At 41.6% G+C, this 18,456-nt stretch overlaps 1 protein-coding gene across 2 annotated transcripts in view; it reads left to right on the top strand.

The window, feature by feature from the left end:
- Nucleotides 1-611: 611 nt before the first annotated feature.
- The window catches only part of dok4 (docking protein 4), a 134,117-nt gene continuing 116,272 nt past the window's right edge, over nucleotides 612-18,456 (top strand). The window contains exon 1 of one of the 2 annotated variants that reach the window (XM_034140972.1): nucleotides 612-999. The gene's annotated coding sequence lies outside the window, so the exon portion shown is untranslated. The remainder of the gene's footprint in view (nucleotides 1,000-18,456) is intronic. The other variant, XM_034140971.1, reaches the window with a different exon arrangement.

Raw genomic sequence — 18,456 nt, 5'->3', positions numbered from 1 at the left:
ATATGCTGGTTTTGCTGGTCAACTATGCTGGTCTATGCTGGTCAACACCATGCTGGTATATGCTGTTTTTTTCAGCAGGGTATCTATCTATAACCAGCTTATATTAGTATTAAATATACAATGTATTCTGGTAACTATCAAAATAAAGACATTGTATAGTGTTCATAACAGTATTTTTATTTCATAAATTATACATTAACAATACAATAATATTACAAAAAAACTTGAATATATTTCGATGCCAATAGGCCTACTTGTTACTCTTCATTGAGTACACTTTTAAATGAACTACTTGTAGGCTACATGTGTCACTGAGTATTTTTGCACTATAGTGTATGTTCAAATGTCTAAAGTAAATAATAAGTACTTCTTCCACGGCTGGATATATATCTTTCTACTTGAAAAAAAAAGAAATCTCATATGCAATGCCTTGTGGACATGCTGCTGTAAAAAAGGATTCCCAAATGTGGTTCCATAGAGTAAATCTAACCTTATCTCATCTTTACGCCGAGGCTTTTTACTGAGCATTACGGTAGTGGGCGGGGCGTGTTGGAGCGTGGTTGTCCGGGGGCGTGGTCTGTTTTGTGTATGTTCTGTCGGCTCCGCGCTCGGTCCAGCGTCGCAGACTCGTCCGGCGGCAGAGAGAGGGGCGGTGAGCCGCATCAGCGCTGCCGCTGCGTACGAAGCAATCCCTCCCCCACCCTTGTTATAACACACACTGCCGGCGGTCCGGCTGGATTTACTGGGGCGTCTGCTGCAGCTGGAGGAGGCGGACTACAGCTGCGGCAAGGCTCAGAGACTCGTCCGAGCCCCGGGACCCGCCCGCCCTGCCGCAGCCTCCAACAGCTGGAGCTCAGCGACAGACAGCTGGCATCCAGGTAACGTGGGGGACTAAAGCGTTTCAGTAGCTGAGGGGGACAGCGGGGTCTAATCTGCGGCGCTCAGTGCGGCTCCATCATGCTGAGCAGATGCGGATGGATGTTCTTCATTCACTGAACGGTTAGTTTCCTGTCATGCTACTGTCACACCAGTCAGCTGTGAGCTTTTTCTCACTCTAAGTTATTATGAATTGACTGCTTTATTATAGTCTTTTTTTTAAATTGTAAAATAATATATTTCTTTAAAAACCCTGAGGAGAATGTTGCTGTGGTAACGAATTCCTAATATATGTATTAGATTTAGGGTAATGCCAGACTCAAAAATAAAACAAGGTCGATATATAGAAAATAAATCAGCAAACATTTTACAGATTATTTGTCAACAAAAGTTGTAATAGCAGAAATGCTACTGGCTAAACTTCTTGTCTTTAGGTTTTTAAAACCAACACATTAACTCTTTATCTAGACCAAACAATTGATTGACAAACGGAGAATTTTCTTTTCTTATTTGATTTGCATTAAATTATTTTAAGTCTTTTGGTTCAAATAAATACCAGACTGACCTCAGTCAGTGCATTGTAAAGCAAACACACACACACACACACACACAAAAACTTGACTTTTCCTGCAGGTTTTTCACATCTTTTATTTAAAAGATGTTGCAAACAAATTGTTCAAATGACTGGTAATCACATAACCACAGATAGTTCTTCCTCATCCTGATTTTACAACATAACTCACCTCCTCTTTGTCCCTTGCGAGGCAGCTGGAAAGGCAAAACTGTGATACAGTGAGATCAAGCAGAAACAGCTTCAGTGGTAAAAGGTTTCTAAAGAGTGTCTGCAGGTGGACACATTATACTGTTGCAGGGTATCGATAGCGAAAATTAGTTAGTTTGAACCAAGTTCATTGCAACCTTATTATACTTATGTAGTATTTCCGGTCACTTTATCTTCCTATAATAATATTCCTCACCTGAAAATAACTTGAGTGTAATGTTTTCTCCGGGGACAGTTTGAGTGTTGTTGATGCTCGGATCGATCGGCCGCCGATCCTGCAGCTCCACCCGCTGTGACGGACCGGTGAGCGGAGCAAAACACACACTAAGAGTTAGACCTAACACACGTAGCTATTTTATCTACCTCTGGAACAAGCTAAACTAGTTATAAATATATTTATTCTTCACTGTCGGGTCACTCATTACTGGATCAGCGAGCTGCATGAGATACTGACGGGCTGTCAGGAGAGAGAGAGAGAGGAAAAGAGAGCGCTTCCGCTAATTTCTCCCGTGTTATTATCCAAAGTTAAATGGAAGATCCCCATAGCCCCCACCCACTCGATCGGATCGGCGATCGGTATCGGCCGATATTGGCGATTGGAGCATCCCTATTTGAACTGCAGCTCTCTGTTATCTCAGCAGACATAAAGGAACCTGCTTAGATCCTGGTACGTGAGTTAGATGCCGTCAGAAGCGTTAGTAATCCACATGTCATTAACCTTTGAGGAAGATGAGGACAATGCATGCATGATGGTTATGGTCATACTCATTCCATAGTTCTAGCTACTGTACGATGAAGATATTATCAATTTCAAAAACATAAAAGGTGTGTGTCTGCTGTGTAGGCCTTATCCTTAACCTGTTAAGCCCGAGAGACCCCGGTACCGGGGCACTGCCGCAACATCTTGCAGGAAACAGTGTCTGAGGGCATGTTCATTTAATAAACTATGAATGTTTTATATCCATGTAACGGGAAGAAACTCATCTAACTGATCATTTTTTTTTTTTTTTTCAAAAGAAAACCCACAATGCTAACACTGAGCCTCTGAATTAGCAACGAGCGAAAAATGCTAACAGATTACTGCACCGAAAATCACTCACAAAACCTTATTATTTATCTTTTCTCCACATCCATGACATCGATTCACATCGTGAGGTGACACAGAATCGAGGGGTACCCTCATTATCACTCAATTATACGAATTTGCGACGTTATAAACAAAAACAGACATCAAAACAGGTGACGCTAGGTAGCTAAAAATGCTAACATTTTTACCTTGGCTCTGTAGTCTCTCCAAAGTGGTCTTCAATGGCATTCAAACGATAAAAACGCTGCTGAAGTTAATCCATAGGTTAATCCAATGTGTCTGTGTCCCTTTGAAATGATTTCTGATAATTCATGAGCAAACAGACGGATAATCCATGCTATTCCGTTTCTAGATGTCAGAGCTAGACTGTAGCTTCACTCTAATGCAAAATTACATGCGCAAAGCCCCCACCTTTTTGTTTCACAATGAGTGTGTGTGGGGGACTCCCCCTTCGATTATATTGGCTCTAACGGTCAGAAAGAGGTGTCAACCATCAAAATCGACCAATGGGTTCCAGAGATATGAAAAAAAAACAATTTCCACCCAAATCACCTCAGAGGTGGAGTGTTTTTTGCTAAATCTCTCTAAAAAGGTCAAATGTCACTTGTTTTGCATCAGTCTTGATACAGGGTACTTATTATATGTTGTACTTTGGATTCCTAAAGCTTTTAGTCTACCTTACCATCATCCAAGGGTAATTTTCACTATAAGTAAAAAATTATCTTTGGACGGACACTATAATTTACAGTTTTTTACTATGTTCAATCTGAATTTTCTTTAAAATAAAAAACATCTATATTGATTCTGACTTTTCTACATCCAACTCACAGGTTTATCATTACTTTGAGAAAAACGATTATTAATTTAACCCTTTTAGAAGGGAAGATATGGTCATTTGTTCTGGGAATGTCATTTCCGAGCCTGAGACCTGAAAAACAGGCTCAGGGCTTAACAGGTTAAAGATCTATAACTGTCAACTCTGTTGCCTTTGCTATGTCATTTGAGGACACACACACACAAACACCCACGATACCACTGAGCAATCCTCCTCTGCTAATGGATGAGTTGTCACAGTTAGCATGTGTGTGTAATTAGTTCTTCAGGGCTAATGATGCACACACAACATTCACCAGTGTATTGTGATGTTCCCGCATGCTCTAACAATATTTGTATTCAGATGAATGAGGAGAGAGGGGATACAGTAGGGGGAAAGAAGGTATAGAGAGAAGGCGAAAAGAAAAGGATGAAGTGTGGGGGGGGGCTTCTCTCCAGTGTTTTTCCTGCTCTAATTTGCTTTGACAGCTGCTCCATTGGCTCAGGCTGTGAACGCTGTGTTGGAGGGAGAGAGAGACTAAGTATTTCTGCTCTCTCTCTAACATGGTTTAATTGGCGAGGCTACAGTAACAGTCAGTGCTGTAGTGTCGCTGCACACTCTCTGTAGCTCAGGCTTCCTGCTACTTATCCAATAAAAAAAAAAACTGAAACATATTTACTGTGAGGATAATAAGGGCAGCGAGGGCACAGTATATACATTCAGAGTTGCTTTTAACCAAAGGAAATGTAAGAGTTATGATTGGAGCATAAATCTGATTAGATATCTCTAAATTCTTTAAATCTATACACTGCAGAAATGTGCTGCAGATTTATGTTTCATATCTTTTGAAACGCACATTTGGGTAAAAATCTCCCAAACTCATGTCGTTTTTTTTTTTTATATATATTTTTTAAATACAAAACAACAGAGCTTATAAACAACATACATGGCCAGGGACGTGCAGAGACATTTTGGGGGGCGGGTGCTCAATTGAGAAAAAGGGCACTTCCCATAATGATTTATAAACATTTTTTTAAAAACAAAACGTTAAATATAGTTGCACATCTCTGACTTACTGACCAATTTATTTTTAATACCCTCACACTCACGTAATTGTTTAATACTCAGCAGAATTCTACAAAATAATCAGCTAACACAGAGACAGTGGTCTTATTTAGTATTCACTACGCACAAGATGAGACAACAAACTAGTACAATTAATAGTAATGAGCAGCCAACAATCAAAATTATGAAGTTACTGTTTAAGGGCATTACAGGCAAAAATATCCTTTTTTCATGTAGGCCCTACTTGTTATTTTGGTCTATTTTGCTTCCATGTTTTCTTTCACTCTAATGGAAAGAAAACTTCCAAGAAACACATATAAATGGTGTTCGTTTTACTACCATGTCTGATTTCATCTATAGATTTAAAGCTAATCTGCATTTAAATTGAACATTTCAGGGGAAAATACTGACTTGACGTAAGTAACTATCTGGGGAAGTTGTGAGGTGATGTGTTTTTTTGTTTTATCCTTTTCACCTGCAATGCCTTGGTAACTGCATGCAAATTAGTGCATTAAGCCTATAGTTAACGCCTAATTTGCATATCAATGTGGCGATTGTGATGACGTTATTAGATACACATTTAACTGTATTCACTTTAAGTGTCTCCCCTTAAGTACAGTACATTAGCCTGTATGCCCATGATAAATTGCCTTAGCTAAACCTTGAGCTAACTTATCCATTAGCTAGTAGCCTACCTAGTTAACTATATTTGTTATTGTCTTTTAACTAATTAGCTGTAAACTCGAGGCACCGGCAGCTTAGTCATTTGTTCATCACCACTCACCTTCAAAATAAGCCAAGAAAAGCCGGCATAACATGGGACAGTAAAGTGGGAGGTGCTGCTACCTGTCCGTCTGAAGGGACTGCCGATGTCCGCACCGCTGTGCAGGAGACGTGGAGGGAGGGAGGGAGAGCTACAGAACTTCACAGTCTAATCTCCCGACCTGATATTTTGTATTCAATCAATATATTTTGGGAAAGGGAAACTGTGCGCAAACAGCAGTAGATATATATTCATTTATAAAAAATTAAAAAAAGGGGGGAAAAAGGGCACTTTCTCTGGAGGAAGAAAAAGGGCAGGGGCTCAAGCCCACTTTGATGTCTATGTGTGCACGTGTACATGGCCATCCACTGTCCAACATTTCATGGAGCTTAACTTACATGACTAATATGATATCCTCAATGATTCTTATTGTCAACAAATCTATCTCACGGGCACACAATGTCACACAGAGCGTGTGTGAGTGTGGAGAAGAAGAAGAAGACAACATACTTTATTAATCCCTCACAGGGGAATTTCTTTCTCCACTCTGTTGTGTTTACACACATTACACACACAGGGAGGATATACATGCACACACACAACCACATGCAGAGGAGAGGTGGCAGAGAGTCAGTTAACCGGCAGCAGGGAGCAGTTTCAAGGTTAGGTGCCTTGCTCAAGGGCACCTCGGCAGTGAACTGGCACCTCTCCAACTCGAAATGTGGCGCAGCTTTTGCGGGCTTCACGTAACTCCCATATTGATTTGTATTCCAGCTGTCAATCAGCTGTGCGTAGCGTCTCCACTGCAGCCTGTGCATCTCAGCAGCCTGTGCATCTCAACCCCCCCGCAGCAACTATATCCACCACTTAAAGGAAATAAAACAAATGTGTTGTGTTATATCAGCTGCACAATTTACCAAATATATGGTGTTCTTAGTTTCCATACCTCCTGTGTTTTATGAGCGACTTATCAAGTCTTGGCAAACGGCATAAAGCATGATAGTATATAAAACCATGCTCGTATCTATACAACCTATAGCAGCGGTTTTCAAAGTGTGAGGCGCGCCTCCCTGGGGGGGCGCCAGAGAGCTTCAGGGGAGGCGCAGCGTGAGAAAAAAATAACGAGAAAAAGACGAGTAAAGTGTCACTTGCACACTTTTGGCTGTCTGTGGAGACCGAGGCCCCCCACCTCGCTAAAAAGGCTGTAAAAGTGCTCATTCCCTTCACCTCCACCCAGGGGCGGACTGGCCATCTGTGTGTTCTGGAGAATCACAGAACAGCCGGTCGTCAGCGGGCTGTTGACGGCCGGCTCGGTTCGCTGACGGTCCCCGCATCATCCGCCTGTGCGCATCAAAGACGCAGACTCATTGTTCCCACTAAAGTAGGGCTGAGTGTAATAAGGAGGCAAAGTTGACGTTCAGTGTGTTGCCGGGAGCATATAAGGATTTATCCACGATGTTGAAAATGTTAAAAAAAATTCAAACATAAACATAAAAAGGTTTAAAAAAGTTGTTGTTTAATGTTTAAAGGAGGTGACGCTACTTAGCCAATGAAATGGGTGCAGTCAGTGAGTCAGCACGATAGATTCAAACCATTCAAACACACACACAGAGACGAGACGAGAAGAGAGAAACAGTCGGAGTCATTTAAAATGGCGTGCTCAAAAAAGAGAAAGGTAGACAGCGAAAACAGAGCATTTAATGACATGTTCTCTTACTAGACCTCTTTGAAATGCAATTGAATACCCCTGCATTATAGCAACAACAACAACAATAATAATAATAGCAATAATAATTGGGAGGGGGGGCGCGGCTGTTCTTATGTTCTCTGAGGGGAGGCTCACCTTCCCACACTTTGAAAACCCTTGACCTATAGAAATGCAAAACGGCGTCAGTTTAGACGTAATTCTATCCTCCTGCTTACCGCATCATTTATGAGAAAACATGTCATAACATTAACACAACATATTCGAAGTGGGTTTCAATAACATATCTGTATTTAATTATTTCTCCAAGTTACGTTTTTGTGTGCACTGAGGAGTCTCAAACAGGCGTTTGTTTAATAATTTTAAGATTGGCTTTAATCAATTTCTGCAAATGAATTTTTCATATATGATACATGAGAGGTAACATTATATTTATGGTATTATTTTCACATGTTTTTCTCCATTCTTCTTTCTGCCAACGGTGTCGCAGTTTCTCATCTCTCCCGTTTTCGTGCGTACGCATGGGTCAGAGTGTCCGTGGAGGACCGCACATTTTCCCGTCAAGTTTGTTTTTTATAAATCACAAAGATTGCTTAGGAATTGGCGTACGCCATCTTTTGAGCGTACGCCACGTTTATAAATGAGGCCCCAAGTCCCTACAGACTGAGCCACTGCCGCCTTAAAAATTAAAGCCTGATACATCTTTCTGTGTGTCGCAGCCCTCCATTATTCTCCCAGAACTATTTCATAAATGAGCTTCACTGTTGTAATGGCTGAGATGTTACTTTATTATCATGAACATGCATATTGTTTCATAGTTTATGTTGACTAAAGTTACATACACCATCTGGCAAGAAATGTTGATTAATCCGCACCTGAAAAGAGGCCCATACACTATAGGGTTTTGGGAAATCATCAGTTTTGGGAAGTAGCACACTATATACATCTATATAAACCCTTTAAGAATTCTGCTATTTTCACAAATAATGTTATTAATAGTGATCCCGCTGCTCCTAATATTATGGTAGGTAAAATGCAATGAGCAAATGAGTCAATATTTATTTTTTGCCATTTAAAGTTACTTTGATTCCAATTATCTGATTCTAGATTTTATTCACTTAGTAGCGTGCTTGCAAGACCAAATTCTAGATTGCATAACTTTATAGCTTTCAGTGTGCCATGTTGATTGATTGATTGATTGAAAAGTTTATTAACAGCTTGTATATTGGGTACAGTACAGTACAGCTCAAAACATACAATTGTTAAGGGGATGCAGACCAGAGAAAGACTTTCGTCTTGTTTACATCAGGGTCCCCCATTTCCAATTCATCATATCATTTAAGACATATAAGACATATATGACATACAGATGGCTTATTTACAATTTACATACAGGTGGTTTTTTACATACAGATGGATTATTTACAATTTTCATTTTAGATTTCGTTCTAATACATCCTAACCGGACATTTAAGACATACCAAGTCTACAGATATACAGTTAGTAACAGAGTCTAAAATGCGAGTATATACATAGATGGGGGGGGGAAGCTGTCCATTGTACGACAGGTTGAGATTTGTACCATTACCGGGGCCAGTTTTGCAATGCTTTCCCCCGAAGGTGCTCTTTAAGAGAGGTTTTGAAGGTAAGTATAGTTTTACTTTCCTTTACAGTTGTGGGAAGAGCGTTCCACCTTGATGTGGCATAATTGCGAAACGTGTATTCCCCTTTTTTTGTGCCAAATCTGGGTTTTACATGATTTGTGGAGCTCCCTCTGGTGTTATGATCATGGTATTCCTTGACCTTTGGGAAGAATTTTGACATGTACATGGGTACCATAGAGGTGTAGTGGATCTTGTAGACCAGGCCCATTGCAAGTAGCTGTACTCTGTCGTCTACTCTAAGCCATCCTAGGTTGTCAAAGTGGGCAGAGGTGAGGTGGGTTCTAGATGAAAGGTCAAGCAGTAGTCTGACCAGTTTATTTTGCGATGTTTGAAGTTTTGTTTTTAGCGCCTTGGAGGTGCTATGGTACCATGACGTGCAAGCATAGTCATAGTACCCTTGAATGAGTGCTCCTGCCAGAGTTTTCAGGGTGTTTTTGTTTACCAGAGAGGAGATCCGGTATAGGAATCTAGTTCTTTGATTGACTTTTTTTATTACATTGGATGCCATTTTGTCACAGGAGAGGTTTGCCTCAAGAATAGATCCTAGGTATGTAATTTCCTTCTTACTTGTGACAATAATGTCACCCACTGCAACTGAGAAGTCGTCGGATTTGCTGAGATTATGTTTCGAACCGAAGAGAATGGACTCTGTTTTACCCAGGTGTAATGATAATTTATTATCGGCGAGCCAGGTGCAGATTCTGCCGAGCTCGGAGCTGAGGGTTTTTTCAACCTGCAATCTGCTCCTGTCAGAGACCAGCAGGGCTGAGTCGTCCGCGAACAGGAACAAGTTGCAGTCACATGCTGATGACATGTCATTTGCATAAATTAGGAACAGTAACGGACCTAATATGCTTCCTTGTGGAACACCACAGCTCACTGGGAGGGGGGGGGACAGAGTACCGTTTACCTCCACCATCTGTTCTCTCCCCTCCAGGTAGGATTGCATCCAGCTCACCGATAGTTTATCAAAACCAATTGCTTTTAGCTTGTCAATCAGAATGGGGTGATTGACAGTGTCGAAAGCCTTTTGTAGGTCCAGCATCACCATGCCGCAGTATTTACCCTCGTCCACCTCTTGTTTGATGTGGTCGGTCAAATAAAGAAGGCATGTGTCAGTGGAGTGGGATGTTCTAAAGCCAGATTGAAATTCATAGATTAGTTTCTTTTCTGCGAGGTACTTTTCGACCTGTTCATATACTATTTTTTCCATGACTTTCGAGATGGAGGTAAGTATAGAAACAGGGCGGTAGTTGCCTGGGTCCAATTTGCTGCCCTTTTTGTGCAGGGGGGTTACTCTTGCAATTTTGAAGTCTTTGGGTACTTTTCCCTGTTTTATGGAGAGGTTAATTATGTGAGCTATGACTGGTGAGATGGCGGTTGCTGTGTCTCTGAGGAATTTGGAGGGGATATTGTCGTGGCCAGTGGCCTTGTTAGGTTTGAGGGCGCTCAGTTTAATGAGTACCTCTGCTGTTGTTACCCTTGCTAGACTGAAATCATCTTTGCGTACCCCTAGGTTTTTGTAGTAGGTCATGATGTGATCTACTCCAAAAAGCCCTGAGTGGGAGGGTAATTTATTTACAAGAGTTGTGGCTATGTTTGTGAAAAAAATGTTCAAGTACTTGGCCACATCCAGTTTGTCTGTGATGAGCCTGTTATCTGTCTTTATGTTTACGTTTGAAAATCTCGTTTTGAGTTTTTTACTGCAGCCAAGCTGGTTATTGAGTAATTTCCAAAGTTCACGGGGTTTATTTTTGTTTTCCTCAGTTTTGTCATTGATGAAATTCTTTTTGGCAGTTTTGATCATGGAGCTTACGTCATTTCTTAGTCTGTTTCTTTCAATTTTTAGTTCAGTCACGTGGGCCTGGAGTTCACTGCTCGTGCTTTTGGAAAGCATTGACTGACTTTTATGAAACTCAGAGCATTTTTTGTCTCTGGTTTTCATGGCGGTCAGTATGCCGGAGTGCATCCACGGCTCAGCGCGATTTTTTACCCTGGTTGTTCTTAGGGGGGCCAAATCATTGAGTATTGCAGAGAATTTGTTTTTGAAACCAAGCCATGTTTCTTCAACTTGTGTACCACTGAGCTCATCTGACCAGTCCAGGCTCTCCAGTTCTAGGTTAAAGGCCTCGCTAGAGTAGTTTTTGAGGTCTCTAGATATGACTGTTTTGTGACAGCCGGCCTTTTGTTTTAGCTTTTTGCGGGTACAGAATATCATATAATGATCACTTAAACCGCATGCTATAACCCCTTTACTGGAGATCCTGGACCTGTCAGAGGTCAGAATGAGATCAATGGTAGTTTGTGTTGTTTCACATACCCGGGTGGGTTGGGTGATTAGCTGGCTGAAGCCGTGCAGATCACAAATCCTACTGAAGGACTTGAAGACGGACGTGTCTTTACGTTGCATATCCGTGTTCCAGTCTCCAATAATAATTGTCTTTTGCTTAACTTTTTTCAAGAAGCAGCTTGTAGCTTCGCTAGCACGCTTCTCTTAACACTGGAAATTGCTCAACTTTCTTAAAGGAGTGGTGTCATGCTTTTCCGGTTATTACCCGTCCCCTTGTGTGTTATGAAGGTTTTTATGAATGTAAACGGTGTGCAGAGTCAAAACCCTCAAAGTACAGCCTGTAGCGAGTAAAACTCTAACACAGAAAAGACCTCCCCAAAACGCCTCGTTGGAGATACGTCATTGTCCATTTGATTCTTCCGGGACGGCATGATGTCAAGCCGTACCCGGAACGAAATGGACCAATCCGTGGAGCCGTTATGTTACGTCCGCGGAGCCGTTACGTTAAGCCCCCGCTGATTGGTCCAAATTGACCAATCCACGGACTTCCTCACACACACATCTGTGTGCAGGGAGCAGGCAGCTCAGCTGATTTCTCCTCCCTGGCTGCAGGCTGATAACAGACAGTTGGGATCGCGGCGAAATTCTCTCTGCAGACCCATTCTCACAGCGTTTATCAACCTTTGTCTTACTCAATATCAAGCCACACTTATTGTTTTTACTTCGGCTGTGAGTTTGTGTGTGCTCAGGATGAGTTTGGCTGTGTTTCGCTATGTATCCTAAACAAGGAAACAACACCTCCACGGAGCTCAGCGCGATTCACAACGTCCCGACCAATCAGAGCACACTGTGTTCACAGGGAGGGTGGGGGCTTGAGCTATTGGAGCTACAACGAGCCGTTAAAGGCAGAGAGTGAAATTCAGTGAATACACGTAGTTTACAGAGATGCTGTATGAGAAACCAATGTGAGTTTGGAAAATTGCACAATATAAATCTATTCTAGTAGACCTCAACAATGGAATTATGATCAGTGGAAATGGCCATGACACCTCTCCTTTAAATAATTGAAGTCTTTTTAATCCTTATCTTAAAGGTAGGGTAGGTAAGTTTGAGAAACCGACTCGAGATACACTTTTTGTTATATTCCATGGAATGCTCTTAACATCCCGATGGCAATGAATATCTCAAGTGCTTTGACAAAAAATCCATTAAAAAATGTTATCTGTGGAAGCCGTAATACTGTAAAAAGTACGACCAATCATTTTAGCCGGCCCGGCTAAAATAACTGGATGGCCTACCTGCCTGTCAGCCTTCCATCTGTGCACAGACTTATCTCGTGCCCTCATTGGTCATGTGCACGTTCGTGTGTGTTGGAGGAGGGGCTCTGTAAGGAAGTGGCAGATTTTTTCCGGCTGTGTATTTTCAAATTCTAGCGATCTCGTATGGGCTCAGAACAGTCTCATAATACACACATGCACACAGAAGGATTCACACTTGTATTTCATGATCCGCAAAAGGATTCACACTTGTATTTCCGGATCCACACTTGTGTTTTTCAATGCACACACAAATGTGTTCCGTTTCATATACATGTAAATAAAATCCAAATACAGAAAAAAAGTTTTACATATGTATTTTTGATCCTCACATATTTGTTTTCCGTTTAAAACCGCTGCACCTACAAACACAAACCGCTTTCTGTGCATGGATCGCTGTGCATTCGTGTGTGGGTTTTTTGAGACTCCCCTGACGGTCACCCGATTCGTACTTGTAATTTTTTCTATCTATAGCCAATCAGATGTCTCCTCAATTATAAGCCAATCACATGAGCGCGTCTCCACGAGGGTAGATTTCTTGCGTTCATGACGTAGCGCTTCATGTACGCATTTTGCGCTGTCCGGAGCTGACAGGTCCATGGAGCCTGCCTGCAGGCGCTAATCTCAGGACACTTCCACTCTCAGTACATTGCCACTTTCCGAACAGGAAATGCACGCAAATACAAGCCTTTATATTGTTAAGGTACAGCGCCACTTTCCGAACCATTAATGAATGCTTGTGTACATAAAAACGGCAGGCAAAACCGTTTTAAATGTGTGTTTCCTGTATGGCGAATACAGCTGCTTTATTTATGTCTGTATGAAGTTGTTGTGAGTGTGGAGGGAGCAGCTACAGGTTAGCTTAGCCTAATCGATCAGTGCACTACGAAGCCAGTGCTAGACAGTGAACTGTCAATGGGGGGAGCCCCGCCGGTCATTATCGGCCGATATTCACTCTTAATAGTTTGATCGGTGCTCTCTATAAAGGCCGATCAGGAGAGCTGGATCTGATCGATATGGACATAAACGCGAGTGAAGTTTTAGCGAGCTGCATGAGAAACTGACGGGCTGTCAGGAGAGAGGGAGGGAGAGAGGAAAAGAGATGATCCTTACTCCCGTGTTATTAGCCATATCCGGTCATAGTCCGGTAATGACCTGCTAACGGAAACTGCTACACAATTCTTCTTCTTCTTATTATTATTATTATTATTGAAACATGACCGGTAAGTTTCAAATTTGTCCGGTAAAATAAATTCTGTCCGCGGAAACCCTGCTCCGGACAGTGCAAAATGCGTATATGAAGTGTCATGAACGCAATAAATCATACCCTCGTGGAGACGCGCTCATGTGATTGGCTTAGAATGAAGGAGACATCTGATTGGCTATAGATAGAAAAAATTACAAGTACGAATCGGGTGACCGTCAGGGGAGTCTCAAAAAACCCACACACGAATGCACAGCGATCCATGCACAGAAAGTGGGTTGTGTTTGCAGGTTCAGGGGTTTTAAACGGAAAACAAATATGTGAGGATCAAAAATACATAAATACAAATGTGTTCCGTTTCATATACATGTAAATAAAATCCAAATACAGAAAAACTGTATTTGGATTTTATTTACATGTATATGAAACGGAACACATTTGTGTGTGCATTGAAAAACACAAGTGTGGATCCGGAAATACAAGTGTGAATCCTTTTGCGGATCATGAAATACAAGTGTGAATCCTTCTGTGTGCATGTGTGTATTATGAGACTGTTCTGAGCCCATAATCTCGAGCTGGTTTCTCCAAAATTACCTACCCCACCTTTAAAGACTAGCGTCTTTTGAGAGAACCAACGGGCTTAGTGCTGAGAGCCACAGACAGTGACAGGAAGTTTCAAAGTATTGAGAGATTTTACCACGTTGTTCATTATTGTCTTTCCATTTGGGATTTTTTAACTAAAGGCATTTTTGATAACATCAGACTTGCCCTTTAAAGCATGTAGAATGGAAATAAAAACCTCAGTGACCCTCCCTCCCTGTGTTATGCAACAGTGTGACGGTTTGCGGTGTTGAGTCATCTTTTAACTCATGCATGATCTGACCATTGACACCCAAATAACCCCTGTGTCCAAATTCAAAGAATGTACCTGAGCTCAGTGAATGTACCTGAGCCTGTGAGGAAACATTACAAGTGTGTGTGTGTGTGTGTGTGTGTGTGTGTGTGTGTGTGCTTCCCGTCCTGCACACTGTTATTTGAGCTTATTACAACTCAAAGCCTGTTTTTACATGCACACAAAGGGACAATTAGACTTAAGACAGAGCTCTGTTTTTTATGTTTACCAGACTTGTGTTAACATGCACACACATTTGTTCACACACGTCTGTCAGAGGCTTTAGCCTAACTGAAACTGTATATGTGACAATTTCTTTACTCTACATCACCTTCTGTTTAGCTCATTACAAATTCTTAAGTGGCAAAGAAATGATATGAGTACACAGCGATCCACAACATATTCAGTGAAATCCCAGTGACGTGTGTGTGTGTGTGTGTGTGTGTGTGTGTGTGTGTGTGTGTGTGTGTGTGTGTGTGTGTGTGTGTGTGTGTGTGTGTGTGTGTGTGTGTGTGTGTGTGTGTGTGTGTGTGTGTGTGTGTGTGTGTGTGTGTGTGTGTGTGTGTGTGTGTGTGTGAGATGGACGATGACAGGACATGGTGATGGATGGCTCAGGGACAGAGGATAGTGTGTCATCATGTAGCAACCTATGGGCGTCATACGTCAGCTGTCCACCCATCCAGCTGCTAATCTTCTCCTCATCCACACCGGACAGTTCCTCTGAGCTTTGAGAACCCCAACCTAAAGTCCTACTGCCTCGTATATAGTACATAGCAAAACAAAAGCAACATGACACGAACATGAGTCTAGATTAACATGAATTGGCAGGATAAATTAAATAAAGATAAATGTTATAATTATTATGTGTTTATTAAACAATGCCCAATAAAATCATTGATCTCAAAAAGAGAAGAGTTGATTTATACCAGAATAAGATCTTAGATAATTGAATCTACAGTTCCTAGGCAGGTACTCATCAACACTTAAAAAAATCACCTAGTCTCCATAACGCTAACAATATTAAACCACATCAAATGGATTTGATTTGCAAGCTCCTTATAGCGGAGAAGATAAGCACCATGTGGGCTGTATCTTTAATACCAATCAAACCTTTCAAAACTGAAGTCTTGTAAACTCGGGCTGTGTAGTTTACCTTCTGTGGCCTTTCTACCCCCATTTCCAGTTTCCCTTCTGTTCTAAGGCAGTAGAGTAAGACCACTGACAGACTCTGGGCGGGGCTGTGGGCTTATTGGTTGGTTTAATGATGGATATTATGTGTCACTGGATGCTGTTGTAGTTTATTTATGTGGGATATAGTGTCAGTGTGCTGATTGAGAATTGTGCCATGAGTAAGCTTGGATTGGGAAGAGGTTTATTACCTAGTTGGTTTGATAAATTCACTACAAAGCTCTGAAATTGGATGCTAATTATTACCAATTACATTTGATCATATGGCCCTTGAGTTTAAGTTCTCGTCCTCTTAGCTATTGCCTCTCACTCCTCTGTCTCCTGCAGGCCGATAGCTTTAGCATTCTCTCCCCACAGCTGTGTGTTGGTATATCCCTGATAGTTGATGAGGCTTGCCTTTCATTCATAAAACAATCTGGTCTTCAGATAATCACAGGACAAAGCAGACGCACAGTGTCAGAGCAGTAAGGACATCCGGAGATGCTTTGACTTATCAAATGTATTATTCTCTTAGGAATAGTTACATATTGAAGAGACAGCAAGAGCAACTCAGAGTTGTTGGGCAGAGGCTGTGTCATTAGGTTTCCCAGCAGATGTCTGTGTCAATTCTCCGGCCGTTACGGAGAAGTGTCTGACTGACATCAGTTCAAGCTCTCCTGTGTGCTCCTAGTAATAATAGTGGTGGTCTAATGGATAGTGAGGTGGGTTGAAGATCGCAAGGTTGTGAGTTCAAATCCCGCCAGGAACACCACCACTAGTGTGCCCTTGAGTAAGGCACTTAGTCCTCAGTTACTCCAGGGAGAATGTCCCTGTCATTGTAAGTCGCTTTGGATAAAAGCGTCAGCTAAATGAAATGTAATGTAATAAACTCATCGATAAATATGCAAAAATAGAGGAGTTGCATTTTGGAAAAGTGACTCATGATTCACAAATCATATAAATTAGAATTGGAAGGAAGTAAAACCCTCAAACTTGTCATTCAAAACACACATTTCAGTATAAGTGCACACAGTGTTCACAATGTGGGATGATTACCAACACATAGAGTATGTGTAGCAGTTTGTATTACATTGAAGTGTGTGTCAGATCGTCTGTCTTCTTGTCTTTCTTTTGACTTTGCTGTATAACTTAAAATCTCAGTAACTACATTGTACAATATACATATAACCAATAGGATGGATGGCCAACACCCCAAACATATAAAAAACAGCGTCATGCCCTCACCCTGGTCCTGATCAGGCCTTCTCTCAGCCCTGAGCACTTTGTTGTCAATATGTGGCTGTTCATTTGCACGTGTACAGTGTTCTAAAAGTGACGCATTCAGTGTAGTGATGTGGTGTTCTTCTTCTACTCTTTACATGTAGGGTTAGTTTGTGGGAAGCTCTGCTTTTTTACATTTTATTTCCTCATCAAATTAACAAGCTCTGCAACCTCATTGCTCAGTGCTTGTTTTCTGTCTCTGGGGGCTGGACCTCGGAGCAAAGGATTGTGGGTGCAGTCTGGTTCTGGTTGAATGGCCCTGACAGAGCGAGGGAGAGATGGTCTGCAGTTAGAGCGACAGCCACATTCCTCATCTGTCAGAGTGCATGCTGGAATCTCCGTCTGTTTGCTCAGACCAGTTGTTTCCACATCACGGCGTTCAGTCCTCAGAGGATGGAGGAGATGAAGGCGGGTCATCGTCCTCCTCCTCTTCTGCCTCCATAGCCGCTCATCCCCCCCCTTCCGTCTCTCCCGTCATCTTATCCAGAACATAATAACTCCAGCAGATCACTGTATTAGTGTCTTGATGCTACAAAATTATTGAAGCTTGTAAATTTGATATGCTTTGACACAATTACTTGATATATCAGGCTGTGCACGATTAGTTACCAGTGATTCAACATGAGATTTTTTAATGTCAATGGTGAGGTCAAACTTGCCTGGGGGTGGGCTGTGATCATTTGTACAAAACAATACATTTCCCCATATTCAGCGCATCCTCTCATCCAGGTTGATGACACTGTGTTCAGACCCATTGAGCATCAAAACAAATAATAAAAAAGTTGTTTAAAAAAATATATAGTATATGAGTTTCTATTCCGATCATTCCTTTAGCTCCATGATAAAGGCCTGTAAAAACGTATTAATGCTCATATGAGTAGGAAGACCTTTGATGTAACATTGGATAATGCTTACAGGTTACAGGAAACAAGGAATATACTTTTGTTCCCATGTTTAGGGTTAACCTTTCATGGCCTCTGTATGCAGAGCTTTCTCTCTATACTCATTGGGAACATTTGAAAGATCTAGCTTGCGCTCAAAAACGCTACGTGGACACAGCTCCCCAGGTCAAAAACTCACACGCGCAACACAATGAATTCCATTCTCAAGTTGAACTCTTTAAAGTTTTTGACGGGCTTCTTTTAACGTTCATTGGGTACTTTTTCACTTATTAAATAGTTTATTTCTAAATTCACATGAACCACTCTTTAAATTATCATAACATATTTAACAATAAAAAATGTGCCTCTGAAAGCTGGTTTGCACTCCCATTTTTCCCTTCCTACTCAAACAGTGTTGAAGTACACCAGGGGCGAAAGCCAGGAGTTGAGTTTATTATTAATACCATGTTATGGCTGAATCAAAACAAATGATCAAAGTGACTGACAGTGTTCATTCTACCTGAACCCCGCAGGGCCACCTTACATCTCTGTCAGTATACGGAGGCCTCCTGTGTGTTCGGTACCAGCCACTGCTCTGTGTCAAAGGCATGACATGTTCTGTTTCATCTCAATGGGGTCTGATGATTTCTCCAGGAAATATGTGCAATTG

The sequence above is a fragment of the Trematomus bernacchii genome, unplaced genomic scaffold, assembly GCF_902827165.1.
Source record: "Trematomus bernacchii unplaced genomic scaffold, fTreBer1.1, whole genome shotgun sequence".
Lineage (NCBI taxonomy): Eukaryota > Metazoa > Chordata > Actinopteri > Perciformes > Nototheniidae > Trematomus > Trematomus bernacchii.
Note: the sequence above shows the minus strand (reverse complement) of the source record. Positions and strands in the feature narration are given on the sequence as shown.